The sequence below is a fragment of the Salvelinus alpinus genome, chromosome 20, assembly GCF_045679555.1.
Source record: "Salvelinus alpinus chromosome 20, SLU_Salpinus.1, whole genome shotgun sequence".
Classification (NCBI taxonomy): Eukaryota; Metazoa; Chordata; class Actinopteri; order Salmoniformes; family Salmonidae; genus Salvelinus; species Salvelinus alpinus.
This window is the reverse complement of record NC_092105.1, coordinates 42,421,513-42,439,735: the sequence shown is the minus strand read 5'-3', so window position 1 is coordinate 42,439,735 and position 18,223 is coordinate 42,421,513. Positions and strand designations below refer to the sequence as shown.

General features: G+C 43.2%; 1 protein-coding gene and 1 pseudogene across 1 annotated transcript in view; both read right to left on the bottom strand.

Annotated features, from left to right (window-relative positions):
• Positions 1 to 18,223, bottom strand: part of LOC139546939 (cytohesin-interacting protein-like) — a 142,727-nt gene that overhangs the window by 116,638 nt on the left and 7,866 nt on the right. The window lies entirely within an intron of this gene.
• The window catches only part of LOC139547125 (coiled-coil domain-containing protein 148-like), a 51,102-nt pseudogene continuing 34,624 nt past the window's right edge, over positions 1,746 to 18,223 (bottom strand).

Sequence of the window (18,223 nt, the reverse complement as noted above, 5' to 3'; positions counted from 1 at the left end):
TGGAAGACTTGAATCCTGTGGAGTCAGTGTCCCGTCGAGGTGGTCTGGGTGGCTGGACTAGAGAACCTCCTTGGCATACAGTGTGTTGTGGAGTCCTTCTACCCGGAGGGCCTGTTCAACCCTTACTCTTTGATTAGACCCAATATGGAAAGCAACAGAGGGAATAGAGTAGTAATAGGGCTCTGGTCAAAAGAAGTGCAGTACACTGGAAATACCGGTGCCATTTGGGATGCACACATTGTACGGTCCAAAAGGCGTCAAAAAAAATATGAGGACGATACTGTTACACCCTTGTCCGTCATTTTTTTTGGATATTTTGGTATTCTAGTCAAACGTGTCTGTGTTTTCCTCACATTCCTCAAACCAAGGTCAGTTAGTCATTGATCACAAATTTCAATTGGAGATGATCTGACAGTCACTGGCCTGATTACACAATAGACTGCAGGTAAACCAGTGTGCTCTCCTGCACAGTGGAGTCATGACACAATGTACCAGACAGACGGACTGTATGTTGATTCACCCACCGGCCTTGATGGGAAGCCGCTTGAACGTCTGACTGCACGAGGGTAACGTTTGGTTTAGCAAGGTCAAACATTGTTGTGAATGATTTTCTGGGGTTTTTGTCAGTGAGTGAGACAGAAAAGCAGTACACACAAACTAGTACATTGACACATGTTAACAAACTTTGGAACTAGTGGAGAAAACCAAACACTTAAAGCAACGGTGTCAAACATATGGCTCGCATCCGGCCCACGAGGGGGTCTGATCCGGCCTAGGGGGGTTTTGAGCAAAAAATAATAATAATACAAAATGTTTAAAGGCCTAGTGGAGTCAAAAATGTGATTTTCTGTGTTTTATATAAACTGAATGTACAAAAAATTAGGAACACCTTCCTAATATTGAGTTGCACAGAGTTTTGGTCTTCCATGGTGACAAAAAGAGAGTTAGCAAAATTCTAGCTTGAGAAATTGCTCTTTGCTATGAATCCATTTAAAAAATATATTTTTGACAATTTTAATTGAAAACAATCACAGGAAGGGGGGACTCCATAATTTCGAATAACTACAACCAAATCGAAACTGTGTAGAATGTCACGCGTCTAACTGCCAGAGAGGGGGAGCTGCCCTTGATTTTACACACCTGTCACCATCATTACGCTCCGCTGCGCAATATTGGACTCACCTGGACTCCATTACCTTGTTGTTTACCCCCTCTTTATCTGTCTGCTCCTCACGTTATTCCCTGTGTCAGCATAGATGTCGTTATTTTTCCCCTGTTCAGACGCTGGTCCTGTCCTGTTTCATGTCTGTTGTTCATTAAATGTTCTCCCTGTACCTGCTTCTCGTCTCCAGCGTCGACCCTCACATAGAAGGATAATGGACCTACATTCATACAGTTTCTTCACTGTGTCCAGCTCGCTGATAAAAACCTAAAGATGGATTGAGAACTATGTATTTTTTTTGTTAAACACCTCCGTCTCTCCCATCATTCTCTCTGTGTCTGGCGCTGCCGTTTCTCCCACCTTGACACTGTGGAGGGTGGGAAAAACACTTCAAAAAACCCATATGATGTTTGCCTAGTAATTTCCTTGTATTTCTCCATCTCACCAGTAAGTGGCAGTGATGCCTCAAAACCAACATGAAACAGTGGGTCAAAACCTTCCACAAATCTTCCCCGGCATAGCATTTTACATGGCAGATCCAATCAGGGCAGCTAATGGGAAAAAGTGCTGATAAGCGACGTACCTAATTTCTCACGGCCCCCAGACGACTGTCTCTTCTCTTCCAGGCGTTCGAGCTCCCGCGCCTCCCTCTGCTCCTTGCGCTGCAGCAGCACCTCCTCGCACAACTAAACCCTGAGGGCAGAAGGGACAGAGAGCGGGAAGGGAGAGAAGTGGCCAAGGACATCAGCCTCAGCCCAGAAACCACCTATCTGTGGTGGCACAGCGGCCCTGCAGGCTGAGAGAGCTTTACGAGCTGCCAGAGAGCTGCTCCTCACATCTTATCTCCCCTCAGTCCCCATGTCCTCCGTCCTCCTCACCCTGTCCTGACTAACTCAACATCTCTCTCATTCTCCTAGCACGGTTTAAATGCCAGGGATTGAAAGGAGGATAGAATTTTTAGCAAGGACCATGGATAAAGAGGAGACTGTACCGAACAGAAGAGAAAACACGACATCGAATCATACCAGTGGTTCGTGAAACGCATGGGATATTTCCTCAAATGGTCATGGACTTGTGTATACATGTTCATAAATTAGTCATTGTTAAACATAAACAAAGAATAACATACAGAACATCATCCATAGCCATGGAGTGAACTGTCGAGATCTCTCCTTTAGTGTCCTTGAGGCGAAGCTGCTGCTGCTGCAGTCAGGGCCCTTGATGCATGCTTACCTTTCCTTATTGCCCTCAGCTTGCTCTGCCCATGAGTCTCCTCAGCTCTGTTAGTCTCGCTGACCTCTACTCTCCAGCTCCTCTCTCTTCCTCTGTTTCTTTGCGTAATACAGGTTCACCCAAGATACAGAGGAACAAACATTCCCAACACAAAGCAACTCAAAAGTTTACAATGCCCGCAGCGAGTCAACACGAAGGAAACATTATTGATTGTGACACTGCGAAATCAGATAAGAGTAAATCAAATGAATGAGATAATATTTCATTGTCTGCAAGATGATGGTGGAGAAGTATATGTAATCCATTTCAGCCTAAACGACATCATTAATCAGAGATTCTCCCAGCTGTTCCGTGCTACCGTACCAAGCCCCACAAGAGAGGCGCAATCAAACAGGACCGGCTCCCCTACACACCCTGGGGGGGATGCCAGGGGCAATGCGGGTCAGGGACCACACACACTCCAACACACACGCACGCACAAACACACACAAAAACACACACGCTGACTCTCACACACACCATTTTACCTCCTTCAGCTGAATATGCAATGAATCAAGCTAATGAAAATCATCATGACCCATGCCTCGCCTAACAAACATAGATAGGTCGTTTCCTCCTGACAACATTATAATCCATGGAGTTAAAAACATTCAAATGAACCTGGGCCACACTAACATTGAATGGATACTAAGCTGTTATTATAGACCGTCAGAGAATCTGAGGAGCGCAGAACAAGTTCAAACATAGTATGACTGGGGACAATGCAATATGCTGGAGAGGGTCGGGTGTAAGGGGTCTTGACTTTTTCTTTCTGCAGTGACCTCATGGCCAAGTCTCCTGCTCCCTCCCCAGTCTGTCCTCCTCTTCCTCCTGCTGCCTGGCAACAATGGCTGCCTCCAACCTGGCAACCTCCTCCTGATAGACACGCCATTGCTGCAGCTGGACACGCACGCACAGACACCCACGCAAAAGAACAAGCACAAGCGTGCGCCACACACAAACACACACACAGAAAAGAACAAGCACACACACACAAATAAACACAGAGGCCCGTAGGTTAGTGCCGATACATGATTTGCCTCTCTTGACCAAATCACATTGCCAGATCCCCAGCTGGGTAACAGCCCCAGAGTCTGGTGACGAATGGAAGAGAAAGAGTGGTGTTGAAACAGCACCCCACAGCACATCTGTGTTAGAATACTTCAGGACAGTACAGAGACCCAGAAAATCATGCTCCCACACCGTCCCTTTTCCCTAATGTACAGGTAACTGCCAAAATAAAGGAAACACCAAAATAAAGTGTCTTAATAGGGCATTGGGCCACCACGACCCACCAGAACAGTTTCCATGCACCTTGGCATAGATTCTACAAGTGTCTGGAACTCTATTGGAGGGATGTGGCACCATTCTTCCACAAGAAATTCCTTAATTTGGGGTTTTGTAGACGGTGGTGGAAAACACTGCCTCAGGCGCCACTCCAGAATCTCCCATAAGTGTTCAATTGGGTTGAGATCTGGTGACAGATGGGGGCATTGCCATCCTAGAAAATACCACTCCCATCAGGATAGAAGTGATTCACAATATGAAGGTGATCACTGAGAATGCCTGTGTATTTATTGGTGTTTACCTTGCACTCGAAGGGGCCATAACAGAGCTGCCAGAACCCTCATTTACTCAAGTGTTTCCTTTATTTTGGCAGTTACATGCAGCTCTTTATGCCCTACCTTGCACAACACTTATTTAATCAACGACATACTGCCAAGAACCGTGGTCTCACAGCGACACACACACAACACATACAGTACCACCCACCCAATCAGACCTGTGAAAAAACACACACTCTACATGTGCAATCAGTCTCTGTGAAAGTGTGAGTACACACGCATGGGCACGCATATGCACACACACACACACAAGCACACATACACGCACACACAAACACAGTTGTTGAGGAGTGAGTGACAGGTTGGTTATGCATCGGGGTCCCTGTGGCAAGATGTGCAGTGAAGTGTTGCATTCCAAACAGGCAGACAGATTTACAGATTCATCAACACAGAGCTTAGGAATCCCCCAAAGAGAGCCAAGCATTAACACAGTCTATCACACATTAGCACCAGTAATATCATCAAATCAATCAGCCTGCCTGCCTGAGAGGAACCAACAACTGGCTGCTGTCTGTCTGTTTGGGGAAAGCTTCGAGGAAAGGCCCTACCCTGACTTAATCAAATGACATTGAGATCTCAAATGGCACCCTATTCCATATAGTGCACTACTTTTGAGTACTGCACTATATGGAATAGTGCACTATGAGAATAGGGTGCCATTTGGGACGCTGACTTAGTGTTGGAAATATATGGAGTTTCATGTTCGCATTAAGGCTCCTCAGACTGGCCGTAGATCAGACCTGTGGGAGATTGTCTCTCAGGCTTCAATCTGTCAGTATAGTGTCTAGTCATCCTTGTTGTCGTGAGAGAGACAGAGAGAGACAGAGAGAGAGAGAGAAGTATGTATCAGATGCTCAACATGCTCGGCTTTGACTCTAGGGGAACAATAAAAAAATTCAGTGGAACTGGCTTCGAGGTCCAGAGCTGAGTTTGAGGGATGTACATGATTAAATACAAATCTTAAAATCAACTATTAACCACTGGATTCTCCAATTACAATGAATGAACTACAGGACAAAATACAAACCCTCCAACCCAAAAAGGCCTGTGGTGTTGATGTCCCAGACCTGCTACCTGTCCCAGACCTGCTGTTTTCAACTCTCTAGAGACAGCAGGAGCGGTAGAGATACTCTAAATGATCGGCTATGAAAAGCCAACTGACATTTACTCCTGAGGTGCTGACCTGTTGCACCCTCGACAACCACTGTGATTATTATTATTTGACCCTGCTGGTCATCTATGAACATTTGAACATCTTGGCCATGTTCTGTTATAATATCCACCCGACACAGCCAGAAGAGGACTGGCCACCCCTCATAGCCTGGTTCCTCTTCCTAGGTTCTGGCCTTTCTAGGGAGTTTTTCCTAGCCACCGTGCTTCTACGCCTGCATTGCTTGCTGTTTGGGGTTTTAGGCTGGGTTTCTGTACAGCACTTTGAGATATCAGCTGATGTAAGAAGGGCTTTATAAATACATTTGATTTGATTTGTTGATGGTATCCTAAATGAAATGATAAAATGTACAGACCACAAATTCCAATTGGCTACACTTAAACTTTTTAACATCATCCTCAGCTCTGGCATCTTCCCCAATATGTGGAACCAAGGGCTAATCACCCCAATCCACAAAAGTGGAGACAAATTTGACCCTAATAACTACCATGGGATATGCATCAACAGCAACCTTGAGAAAATACTCTGCATTACCATTAACAGCAGATTCGTACATTTCCTCAGTGAAAGCAAATGTCAAATTGGCTTTTTACCAAATTACCATACGACAGACCACGTTTTCACCCTGCACACACTAATTGACACACAAACAAAACAAAACAAAGGGAAAGTCTTCTCATACTTTAATTGATTTAAAAAAAAAAAGCCTTTATCACAATTTTGCATGAGGGTCTGTTATACAAGTTGATGGAAAGCGGTGTTGGGGGGAAAAACATACGACATGATGAAATCCATGTACAAAAACAACAAGTGTACGGTTCAAATTGGCAAAAAACATACACATTTATTTCCACATGGCCGTGGGGTGAGACAGGGATGCAGCTTGAGCCCCACCCTCTTCAACATATATATCAACGAATTGGTGAGGACACTAGAACAATCTGCAGCACCTGGCCTCACCCTACTAGAATCTTAAGTCAAATGTCTACTGTTTGCTGATGATCTGGTGCTTCTGTCCCCAACCAATGAGGGTCTACAGCAGCACCTTGATCTTCTGCACAAATTCTGTCTGACCTGGTCCCTGACAGTAAATCTCAGTGAGACAAAAATAATGGTGTTCCAAAAAAGATCCAGTTGCCAGTACTACAAATGCAAATTCCATCTAGACACCGTTGCCCTAGAGCACACAAAAAACTATACGTACCTTGGCCTAAATATCAGCACCACAGGCAACTTCCACAAAGCTGTGAAAGATCTGAGGGACAAAGCAAGAAGGGGCTTCTACGCCAACAAAATTAACATAAAATTCTACATACCAATTAGGATCTGTCTAAAAATACTTGAATCAGTTATAGAACCCATTGCCCTTTATGGTTGTGAGGTCTTGGGTCCGCTCACCAACCAATAACTCACAAAATGGGAAAAACACCAAATTGAGACTCTGCATGCAGAATTCTGCAAAAATATCCTCTGTGTACAACATGAAACACCATGCATTCAGAGCAGAATTAGGCTGACACCCACAAATTATCCAAAATCCAGAAAAGAGCCATTAAATTCTACAACCACCTAAAAAGAAGCGATTCCCAAACCTTTCAGACAAAGCCATCACCTACAGAGAGATGAACCTGGAGAAGAGTCCCCTAAGCAAGCTGGTCCTGGGGCTCTGTCCACAAACACAAACATAGCCTCAAGACAGCAACACAATTAGACCTAACCAAATCATGAGAAAACAAAAAAGATAATTAGTTGACACATTGGAAAGAATTAACAAAAAAAACGAAGCAAACTAGAATCCTATTTGGCCGTAAACAGAGAGTACACAGTGGCAGAATACCTGACCGCTGTAACTGACCCAAAATTAAGGAACGCTTTGACTACAGTATGTGCAGACTCAGTGAGCATAGCCTTGCTATTGAGAGAGGCCACCGTAGGCAGACCTGGCTCTCAAGAGAAGACAGGCTATGTGCACACTGCCCACAAAATGAGGTGGAAACTGAACTGCGCTTTCTAACCTCCTGCCAACTGTATGACCATTTAGAGACACATATCTATTGGGTGAAATACCACATTGTGCCATCACAGCAGCAAGATTTGTGACCTGGTGCCAAAAGAAAAGGGCAACCAGTGAAGAACAAACACCATTGTAACTATAACCCATATTTATTTATTTTCCCTTTTGTGCTTGAACTATACAACACTGAATATAGCCATAATAAGACATTTGAAATATTCCTTTGGAGATTAATGTTTGCTGTGAATTTTTTATTGTTTATTTCACATTTATTTATTTTTATTTAAAAACAATTGTAGTTGAAATGTACCCCTTTTTCTCTCCAATTGGTGGTATCCAACTGGTGTTAGTCTTGTCCCATCGCTGCAACTTCCGTACGGACTCGGGAGAGGCGAAGATCGAGAGCCGTGTGTCCTCCAAAACACGACCCAACCAAGCCGCACTGCTTCTTGACACAATGCCCGCTTAACCCAGAAGCCAGCCGCACCAACGTGTCGGAGGAAACACCGTACACCTGGCGACCGTGTCAGCTTGCACTAAGCCTGGCCCGCCACAGGAGTCGCTAGTGTGAGATGGGACAAGGACATTCCTGCCAGCCAAACCCTCCCCTGACAACACTGGGCCAATTGTGCACCACCCCATGGGTCTCCCGGCCGCGAAAGAGCCTGGAACCCAGAATATCTAGTGGCACAGCTAGCACTACGATGCAGTGCCTTAGACCACTGTGCCACTCGGGAGGCCCTGTTTATTTCACTTTTGTTTATTATCTATTTCACTTGCTTTGACAATGTAAGCATTTGCAATTCATCTAGCGAGAGCGAGAGAGAGTGAGTCCTAACATTTGATGTTAATGAGCAGCCTGTGGATATTGCAGCAGCAGGTTCTGTGGGTGGCATCCTCATCCAGACTGAGCTCTAACGAGTTTAGAGGTATTTCTACATGACACCCTTACGTCTTAGATGAGTTCGCTGTAATTGCAACAGCACTAACATGGAGTGACCCTGCCTGAAGCAGACAACCCCAGAGTGGAAAACAAACACTTCCCATGCATGAGTACCGGACAAAGCTCTTACAGTGCATTCGGGAAGGTATTCAGACCCCTTGACTTTTCCACATTTTGTTATGTTACAGCCTTATTCTAAAATGGATGAAATAGTTTTTTCCCTCATCAATCTACACACAATACACCATAATGACAAAGCAAAAACAGGTTAAGACATCTTTGCGATTATTTTTTTTTTTTTACTGAAATATTACATTTAGATAAGTATTCAGACCCTTTACTCAGTACTTTGTTGAAGCACCTTTGTCAGCAAAACCAGCCTTGAGCCTTCTTGGGTATGACGCTACAAGCTTGGCACACCTGTATTTGGGGGGTTTCTCCCATTCTTCTCTGCCGATCCTCTCAAGCTCTGTCAGGTTGGATGGGAGCGTCGCTGCACAGCTATTTTCAGGTCTCTCCAGAGATGTTAGATTGGGTTCAAGTCCGGGCTCTGGCTGGGCCACTCAAGGATATTCAGAGACTTGTTCCAAAACCACTCCTGCATTGTCTTGGCTGTCTGCTTAGGGTCGTTGTCCTGTTGGAAGGTGAATCTTCGCCCCAGTCTGAGGTGCTGAGCGCTCTGGAGAAGGTTTTCATCAAGGATCTCTCTGCACTTTGCTTCATCTTTCCCTCGATCCTGACTAATCTCTAAGTCCCTGCTGCTGAAAAACATTCCCACAGCATGATGCTGCCACCACCATGCATCACCGTGACGCTTGGAAATCAGGCCAATCTTGGTTTAATCAGACCAGAGAATCTTGTTGAGTGCCATTTAGAATACTTATGTAAATAAGGTATTTTTTTAAATATTTTTTCTGTACAAATGTCAAAAAAACTGTTTCCCCTTTGTCATTTTGGGGTATTGTGTGTGTATATTGATGAGGAAACAATTCAATGTAATCAATAAAAAAATGTACTGCTGTAACGTACCAAAATTTAGAAAAAGGGGTCTGAATACTTTCCGAATGCACCGTATATGAAACTCTTAGAGTATTAAGTAAAGTAAGCTTTTTCCGAGCCAGAAAAGTCAGGTCAGGAGCCTATTTCCTGTTTCTCTAGCGTGAAGCAGCTTGATGCACTGGTACACGCCCTGGAAAGTCTGTCGCAGGGCTTGTTATTAATGACTGAGTTAGACAAAGATTTAGATACTCAAGGATTGCTGCACATTACTGTAAGGTACTGGAAAAGCCAGAGTGCATGGATGTCAGCTCTCTGTGTCAACGTACAGTATATTACGTATTTTGAATGTGATATCTGAGTCGAAATAGCCATGCAAAGTCTACTGACGACACAAACATACTGTACGAAAACACGGAAAATCGAATATCTTCCCTACATCAAAACAATACTTACAAACAGACAATCAGCGTATTGTGATTTAAAAGTCCCATTTGATCAATACCTATTTTGTGTGCACTATTTCTCAACCTGAGAGGCTACTCTCACAGGTACATTCTCTGTCTCCAATGGCACCCAATTCCCTACACAGTGCACTACTTTTGACCAGAGCCTACAGAGGTAATAGAGTGCCATTTAGAACACAAACTTTGTTACGTAACCAATGGAGGTGAAAAAACCCACCAGAGAAAATGTAGGTTTTTAAAACCCTTGATAACTAGCACACATATTGCACCATCAATCAAACTCTGCTCTGGCCTAGATAAGATAGCTGGGTGCTTGATGCTGGGAATGTGGAGAAATGTGAGGGAGGCAAAAAACCTGGTTTTGTGTGTGTGTGTGTGTGTGTGTGTGTGTGTGTGTGTGTGTGTGTATGTGTGTGTGTGTGTGTGTGTGTGTGTGTGTGTGTGTGTGTGTGTGTGTGTGTGTGTGTGTGTGTGTGTGTGTGTGTGTGTGTTTTCTTCCATTGAAATCCTTGGGCGGGCCACCTACGCGTTTCTTCGGGGTGCATAAGTCCAACCAGTGTAAAAAATATATATTTTTGAGAACTAACAATTATCACACTTTTTTTGGATTGTCCGAATTGCCCTTCTGTACATGCTCTACAGATGTTCATACTATTAAAAAACCATCTGTTGATAAGCAACTGCTTGCTAAGGTTACAGTTAGGGTTAGGTTTATAATAAGGGTTAGGGTAAGGGTTAAGGTTAGGGCTACGGTTAGGGTAAGGGTTAAGTTTAGGGTTAGGATATGGGTTAAGGTTAGGGCTATAGTTAGGTTTAGGGCTATTGCAGATCGTTAGTTGAAATGTTACTGAAAGTCTGCAGAGCATCTACAGATGGACTGTCCAAATAAAGTCTTACAGATTTTATTATGTTTGAGCAAAACAACACAACATTAGCCATGACAGAATCCATAGAATTGCAGGAAATGTGCTTTAAAACAGCAACATTTCTCTCAGCTCCATGGAGAAATGTGTAGAATTGTAGGAAATTGGCATAAAAATATAAACATTTCTCTACACCACAAAGCTGGGGTCTCTAAAATGTGAGCTAAAATACAGCCGTGCCAACAGGCCGACTGCACCCATTGCCACACCTCCTGTCACAGCCACCTCATGCCCACCTCCAAAGCTCCTTTTTGATAAAAACAAAATATGTGTGTGTGTGTGCCCCTGCACGTCTGTGTGTGTGTGCATGCATCGTGTGTGCATGCTTTGTTCTGTCAAGTTAGCCTTTTAGCCAGTCTTAGTGTTTATCATGTCCTCTACTGAATATGACTGTGTACGTATGAAGAACCAAACAGCACAGTGTAGTGCCCATCATAGCCAACTGAGATCTTAAACTAATCTTACTTCATCTTCCCCAAGCTCCAGAGAAAACACTGAAAACATTTGAACTGATTGGATATGTCTTGCTTATTTAGAGTTGGATGAAAATGAATCTTTGAGAACACAAGAGGACTAATATGCTCATTACTCACAATCATCACTAAAATCTTACATTCTGTGCCTTGCTGCCAAGTACAAACATACTGTTAGAACATGGCAGCCTTAAAAAATGATGACTAAATCGAGAAATGTCAGAATGATAAAAGCATAGCTGCTTTTTACATCTGCAAACCCTGCCTTCCCTAAAACAAATTCTAACATGGCTCTGCCTCTGAAAATTGCTGGTGGTGGTGGGGGGGTGATAGGTTCCCATTTCACTTTACTCAGTGACAGACTATCCAATGAGTGGTCAGCCAAGATATTCACAGAATCAATTTGTACACTTCATTGTACAATAAGAAACAGTGATGGTGAAGTGGATATGAAGATTGAGTGTGGCACTGTATGGAACCACTGTAGATCTCGCCATGCAATACTACACTTCTGGCCATGATTGTGGTAATTTCGAGGGAGAAATACAATGTGAGTCTCAAATAGCACCCTTTTCCCTACACAGTGTACTACGTTTGACCAGAGCCCTGGTTAAAATAATTGCACTATATAGGGAATAGGGTGCCAGTCTGGATGTGTCAGGGGAAAAGGATATTGTACACTCCACTCCAGTCATGTGACTTTAAAGGTACAGCACACTAGGCCTTTGGTTTCAGGATGATATGTCCTGTGGGAGATCAATTTGACCCAGATGAGTGTTTAATTATTGGGAAATGGCAGCTCAAGCACCTTGTGTGGTCCACACACAGTCTTACCCAATACCCACTTAAGCCTCTCTAAACACCAGTCCATTAGGCTTTCAACACAGAACACCTGCCTGAACACAAGTTAATTTATAACAGCGTTGTCGCTACTGCCAAGTACTACAGATAGCACTGACTAAAAAATGAGCTCTTCCCCCCTCTTGCCAATAAAACCTCCCTCTTTGTCTCTTTTTCAGCATCTGGTGTACAGGGTTGATTTCCAACGCAATGCATAATCTATTTGGTTCATTTGTTGATGTGCTAAGCATAATAGTTAATCAAATATCTAAACGGGAGACAGCTGTGGAGGAGTAAATGAAGAACGTAAACAAGGGTATTTGGGTTCAAGTAGCCTAACCATGGCAATGTCCTTACATGTGGTAGTGTTAAGTAGGGGCCAGAACAATGTACTCTGATAAAAAATATATAATCAAGTCAGTGAACACGAAGTCTGCTAGTACATTGTGTGAAATATCTTAAGAAAATAACTGTTGTTTACATTACATTATTTCAATTTCAGCTAGCAGAGGTGTTTCTTAACTAAACTCCACCTTTCTTGGAAATGACCTAGTCTAGTTCTCCATTCCATATTCATCTCATAGAAATGTGCCAACTCATTCTCTATGTACCAACATGGGTGAATTTCAAATCAAGATGATGTAGCATCAATAAAACTACAATCAATCTGTAATGTCATAGAAAAACATTTTTAGATAATAATTGATTTCATCTCTGTCCAGACGTACAGTAACAGACTTGATTTCCCCCACTCCCATGGGAGTTTCTTCAGCCTAGTTTCCCCTGATCCATGCCGCCATCGGTGCTGCCTGATCCACAGGGTAGCTACCAGGGGAGTCATGCACCCCAAAAATCTGAGGGGGCACAAATTATGTGGTATCTGGTATTTTATTAGGATCCCAATTAGCTGTTGCAATAGCAGCAGATAGTCTTCCTGGGCTCTACACAAAACATGAAATAATACAGAACATTAATAGACAAGTACAGCTCAAGGACAGAACTATATACATTTAAAACGTCACACATAGCCTATATATCAGTACATACACAAAATATCTAGGTCAAATAGAGGAGAGGCGTTGTGCTTTATCTGTTTATGAAACCAGGTTTACTGTTCACTTGAGCAATCTGAGATGGAAGGGAGTTCCATGCAATCATGGCTCTATATAATACTGTACGTTTTCTTGAATTTGTTCTGGATTTTGGGACTGTGAAGAGAACCCTGGTGCCATGTCTGGTGTAGTAAGTGTGTATGTCAGTGCTGTGTGTAAGTTGACTATGCAAACCATTTGGAATTTTCAACACATTGTTTCTTATAATAAAAGAAGTGATGCAGTCAGTCTCTCTTGTTGCTGTCTCAGTTTCTTGTTTGTTACTGCCTCCTTTGTCTATCCTCTTCTGTTATGGCCTGTTCTTTTCTTCTAGTGCCTCTCTCCATCATATTTTATTATTCTGTTGCTGTCTCTATGTCTTGTCTGGTGTCTCTCTCCATCCTATTTTATTATTCTGTTGCTGTCTCTATGTCTTGTCTGGTGTCTCTCTCCATCCTATTTTATTATTCTGTTGCTGTCTCTATGTCTTGTCTGGTGTCTCTCTCCATTCTATTTTATTATTCTGTTGCTGTCTCTATGTCTTGTCTGGTGTCTCTCTCCATCATATTTTATTATTCTGTTGCTGTCTCTATGTCTTGTCTGGTGTCTCTCTCTATCCTATTTTATTATTCTGTTGCTGTCTCTATGTCTTGTCTGGTGTCTCTCTCCATCATATTTTATTATTCTGTTGCTGTCTCTATGTCTTGTCTGGTGTCTCTCTCCATCATATTTTATTATTCTGTTGCTGTCTCTATGTCTTGTCTGGTGTCTCTCTCCATCATATTTTATTATTCTGTTGCTGTCTCTATGTCTTGTCTGGTGTCTCTCTCCATCATATCCTATTATTCTGATGCTGTCTCTGTGGCTTGTCTGGTGTCTCTCTCCATCATCTACTCTTCTTTCTGTTGCTGTCTCTGTGTCTTGTCTGGTGTGTCTTTTTAGTTTTTCAATCTTAAATGGTCAAGGGGATACTGTGGTAGCTTAACTTGTTTTGGGCCTGTGTCTGGGCCACCTAAATCAGCCTCTTCCCTACTATTTACCCCTGGCTGCTGCTGTTCTAAGTGCTCAACTGGCCTGCTGTTCTCATCTGTCCTCCTCCTTGGCTCACTCCTATGTCATTACTTAGTTTTAAAGGGTGACTGCACTTGCTGATTCGGCCTCGTTTTAGATTTGGTTCATTCAATTAAGTCATTGAATTCACTAAATATACTGTTAAATAACTCTGACTGACACCCAGTCGCTTAAGGATGCTGAGCGCTAATGCTAGCTTATTAGCATCAGCCAACCCTTATGCTGAGGGAGACTACTAGCTAGTTAGCTCCTACCCAACCTTGCACAAACCTGTGGCTAACTCTGCTGCTGTAGCACTTTGACTTTCTGGCTGTTCTGCCCTCTCCATCTCATTCACTTCTGCCTTAACCTGCTCGCTTTTTTCGCCACTGTTTCGGAATAAGTTCACAATATCCATATTTGCTCTGTGTTATGTAACAGGCGGTTTTCTGAGTCATGACATTGACATCTAACCGGTGCTGTAGGGGTGGCCGAGGGGTCAAGGGACATGAGCGGTCCACTACGTTGTGAAATTTCGACCAGTCACAGTAGGCACCTCGTCACTCGAGGGGCTTCTTGCAGTGCCTGCTACTGCCTAGCTCAGTATATTGTATTGTTTATTTTTGTCATAAAAATGTGTCAGTTAAAAATAAAAATAAATACTGCATAGTATGTGTGGTTCTACTGCATAGTATGTGTGGTTATGGAAACTCATATCATACTGACATGTAAATATATATTTAAAAAAATATATGTATGTAAATAAAACTGACTCAAGGAAACTCAAGGAAAATTCCACAAATTATCTTATAACAAGGCACACCTGTTAATTGAAATGCATTCCAGGTGACTACCTCATGAAGCTGGTTGAGAGAATGCCACGAGTGTGCAAAGCTGTCGTCAAGGCAAAGGGTGGCTACTTTGAAGAATCTTGTAAGGACTGGGTGTCGGAGTGCGAAGTCAAGCGCAGGAAACAGAGGGTGCAATAACAAATGTTCTTTTAATGAACACTGTGAAACTATGCCACCCTTCTAAACACTGGGTGCTCTCATAAAACTACCCCAGACACGGGGGGAACGAAAACAGTCCAGTACCAACGTACACACGTAGTTTGACACAAACACCACGCTTACCAACTAACAATCCCGCATAAAGAAACGGGCGGGCCGGCTGACTGATAAGCCCAACTAATTACAAACAAAATACAAAACAGGTGTAACCAATAACCACATAGGGAGGGGGAGAAAAGGATCAGTGGCAGCTAATAGGCCGGTGACGACGACCGCCGAACGCCACCAGAACGGGAAGGAGAGCCTGCCTCGGTCGGAGTCGTGACAAATCTAAAATCTAAAATGCATGATTCCATATGTGTTATTTCATAGTTTTGATGTCTTCACTATTATTCTACAATGTAGAAAATAGTCAAAATAAAGAAAAGCCCTTGAATGAGTAGGTGTGTCCAAACTTTTGACTGATACATATATATATACATATATAAGGTTCGGGGTAGGATCAAAATCATCCAGGGCCGAAGCACCGGACGCCCAGGCCTAATGACGACACTGGGACAGACATCTCCCCATCTTCACAACCATTGAATTAATATGGCTTAATATGGCCATTTAAATAAATCTGAAATATATTTTTCCTTCAATCTAGAGCCATATCATTTAGTCAGGGCTCTAAATGAAACATTTTCATTTGTAGCACTGGTGAAATTTAGAAGCACCAGAAAATAAGATTTATTTAATTGATTGAGATACAGGTTATATTGGGCCTATAAGAATTCTAGATACTTTTGAGCTACATGTTTTGCCTAGAAACGAATATGTAACACTGCAAATACATTTGTTTGTTATAAAAGCTAAAATATTAGTATGAATACCTGTCATTGAAATTAAAAAGTCATTTGTGGAATATACATTTGTTATATTGTGTAAAAGCACTATTTTCCTTTTGAGATGCATTACACTTAAAATTGTACACTGTCTCTTTAAAAAGGTCAAGTTTTGGGATGACGCGACATGCAAGAAGCACCTTTTTCCGTTATTTCTGTGCCCCCACATGTTTGGGCATACTGGTCAAGTTACCAGGTTGTTTGTTAGCTAACAAATGGTTAACGATGTCAACACGCGAGTAGTTTTAGAATGGCCCACGACATGGTTTATGAAAAATGTGGTCTCGGCGATCCATTATAGGAAGATCAAAATGTTGCGCCCTTAATATTGGTCAGATGTTTTGACCTGGTTGAGCTGGAAGAACGACGTTTTCGCTGTAGTAATGATGCAACAATGACGCTAACGAATCTGCATTCACTTGTTTCTTTAGGGCACTCAAAGCCTTATTATTACAACAATTATTATCTGGGATATTTTTTTCATAGTCACACAGTGCTCCCAAAATAAAACTCCTGGTTGCACAGCAAAATATTTTGTCGCATATGCGGCCAAATTGGTCGCACTTTAAAGCCTTGCATTTAGTTATTGCTTGCTTCTCTCAAGTCTACCAACCTTGTCAGCAGGCATGCCAGCTCAGATTGTTAGACAAGCTTGCTACTCTAATCTGATTAATAGCCTGAAATGGCTTTTTGGTAGATAATTTCGAGGTTGGGAGCCTGGGAACCTATCTGGGCTAGCTAAAGCCAACGTCATAAAATGTCTAGGTGGGTAGTAATATTACAGAGAAGAAAATACCACTATTTATTTTTTAAAACAGGACAAATCTGAGGGGGCATGGTGTCTCTGGTAGCTAGGTTAACACACCAGGGCCTGGTATTGCACATTACACTAGCCTGGCCAGGGGGAAGAGTTGTACTTCAGAGCTGCAGTAGTCAATTTGGCCCAGAAACATTTATTCTGGAGCTCTTCCCACTGCACGCCATAATAACCCACAGGAGAGCTGCTCAGTGGGTCATCAGTCTACAGCACACAGCATTACGCACACAGCCCAGCTCCCAATGATGCCAGCAGCAGGCCTTCTCCATCACCACCACCAGGCTTCCTCCAGCTCCATCACCACCACCAGGCTTCCTCCAGCCCCACCACCAGGAATCTTACAGCACCACCACCAGGCATCTTACAGCACCACCATCAGGCCTCTTCCACCACCACCAGGCTTCCTCCAGCCCCACCACCAGGAATCTTACAGCACCACCACCAGGCATCTTACAGCACCACCATCAGGCCTCTTCCAGCACCACCAGGCCTCCTGCAGCACCACCACCAGGCTTCCTCCAGCACCACCACCAGGCTGCTTCCAGCACCACCAGGCCTCACCTCAGGCTCCATGATTTCAGTAAATCACAGAGAGGATCATGGGGAGGCTTGAAGGGTGATAGGGTGATAGGGGTAGGGAATCATACTGAGACCTTTTCAACATGTCCCCTCAAATTATGATATAAATACAACAATGTTTGAATTGTGCATAAAATGTTTGATAAACCAATTTAAATCATACATGACCAATGCTTTACAATAGCAGGTAATGAAATATACTGAAAAAATATATAAACGCAACATGCAACAATTTATACGATTTTACTGAGTTACAGTTCATATAAGGAAATCAGTCAATTTAAATAAATGCATGAGGCCCTCATCCATGGATTTCACACAACTGGGAATACAGATATGCATCTGTTGGCCACAGATACTTTAAAAAATGTAGCAGCGTTGATCAGAAAACCAGTCAGTATCTGGTGTGACCACCATTTGCCTCATGCAGCGTGAGACATCTCCTTCGCATACAGCTGTTCAGGCTGTTGATTGTGGCCTGTGGAATGTTGTCCCACTCGTCTTCAATGGCTGTGCGAAGTTGCTGGATATTGTTGGGAACTGGAACACTCTGTCGTACATGTCGTTCCAGAGCATCCCAAACCTGCTCAATGGGTGACATGTCTGGTGACTATGCAGGCCATGGAAGAACTGGGCCATTTTCAGCTTCCAGGAATTGGGTACAGATCCTTGTGACATGGGGCCGTGCATTATCATGCTGAAACATGAGGTGATGGCGGCAGATGAATGGCACGACAATGGGCCTCAGGATCTCGTCATGGTATCTCTGTGCATTCAAATTGCCATTGATAAAATGCAATTGTGTTTGTTGACCGTAGCTTATAGCTGCCCATACAATAACCCACCGCCACCATGGGGCACTCTGTTCTCAACGTTGACATCAGCAAACCGCTCGCCCACACG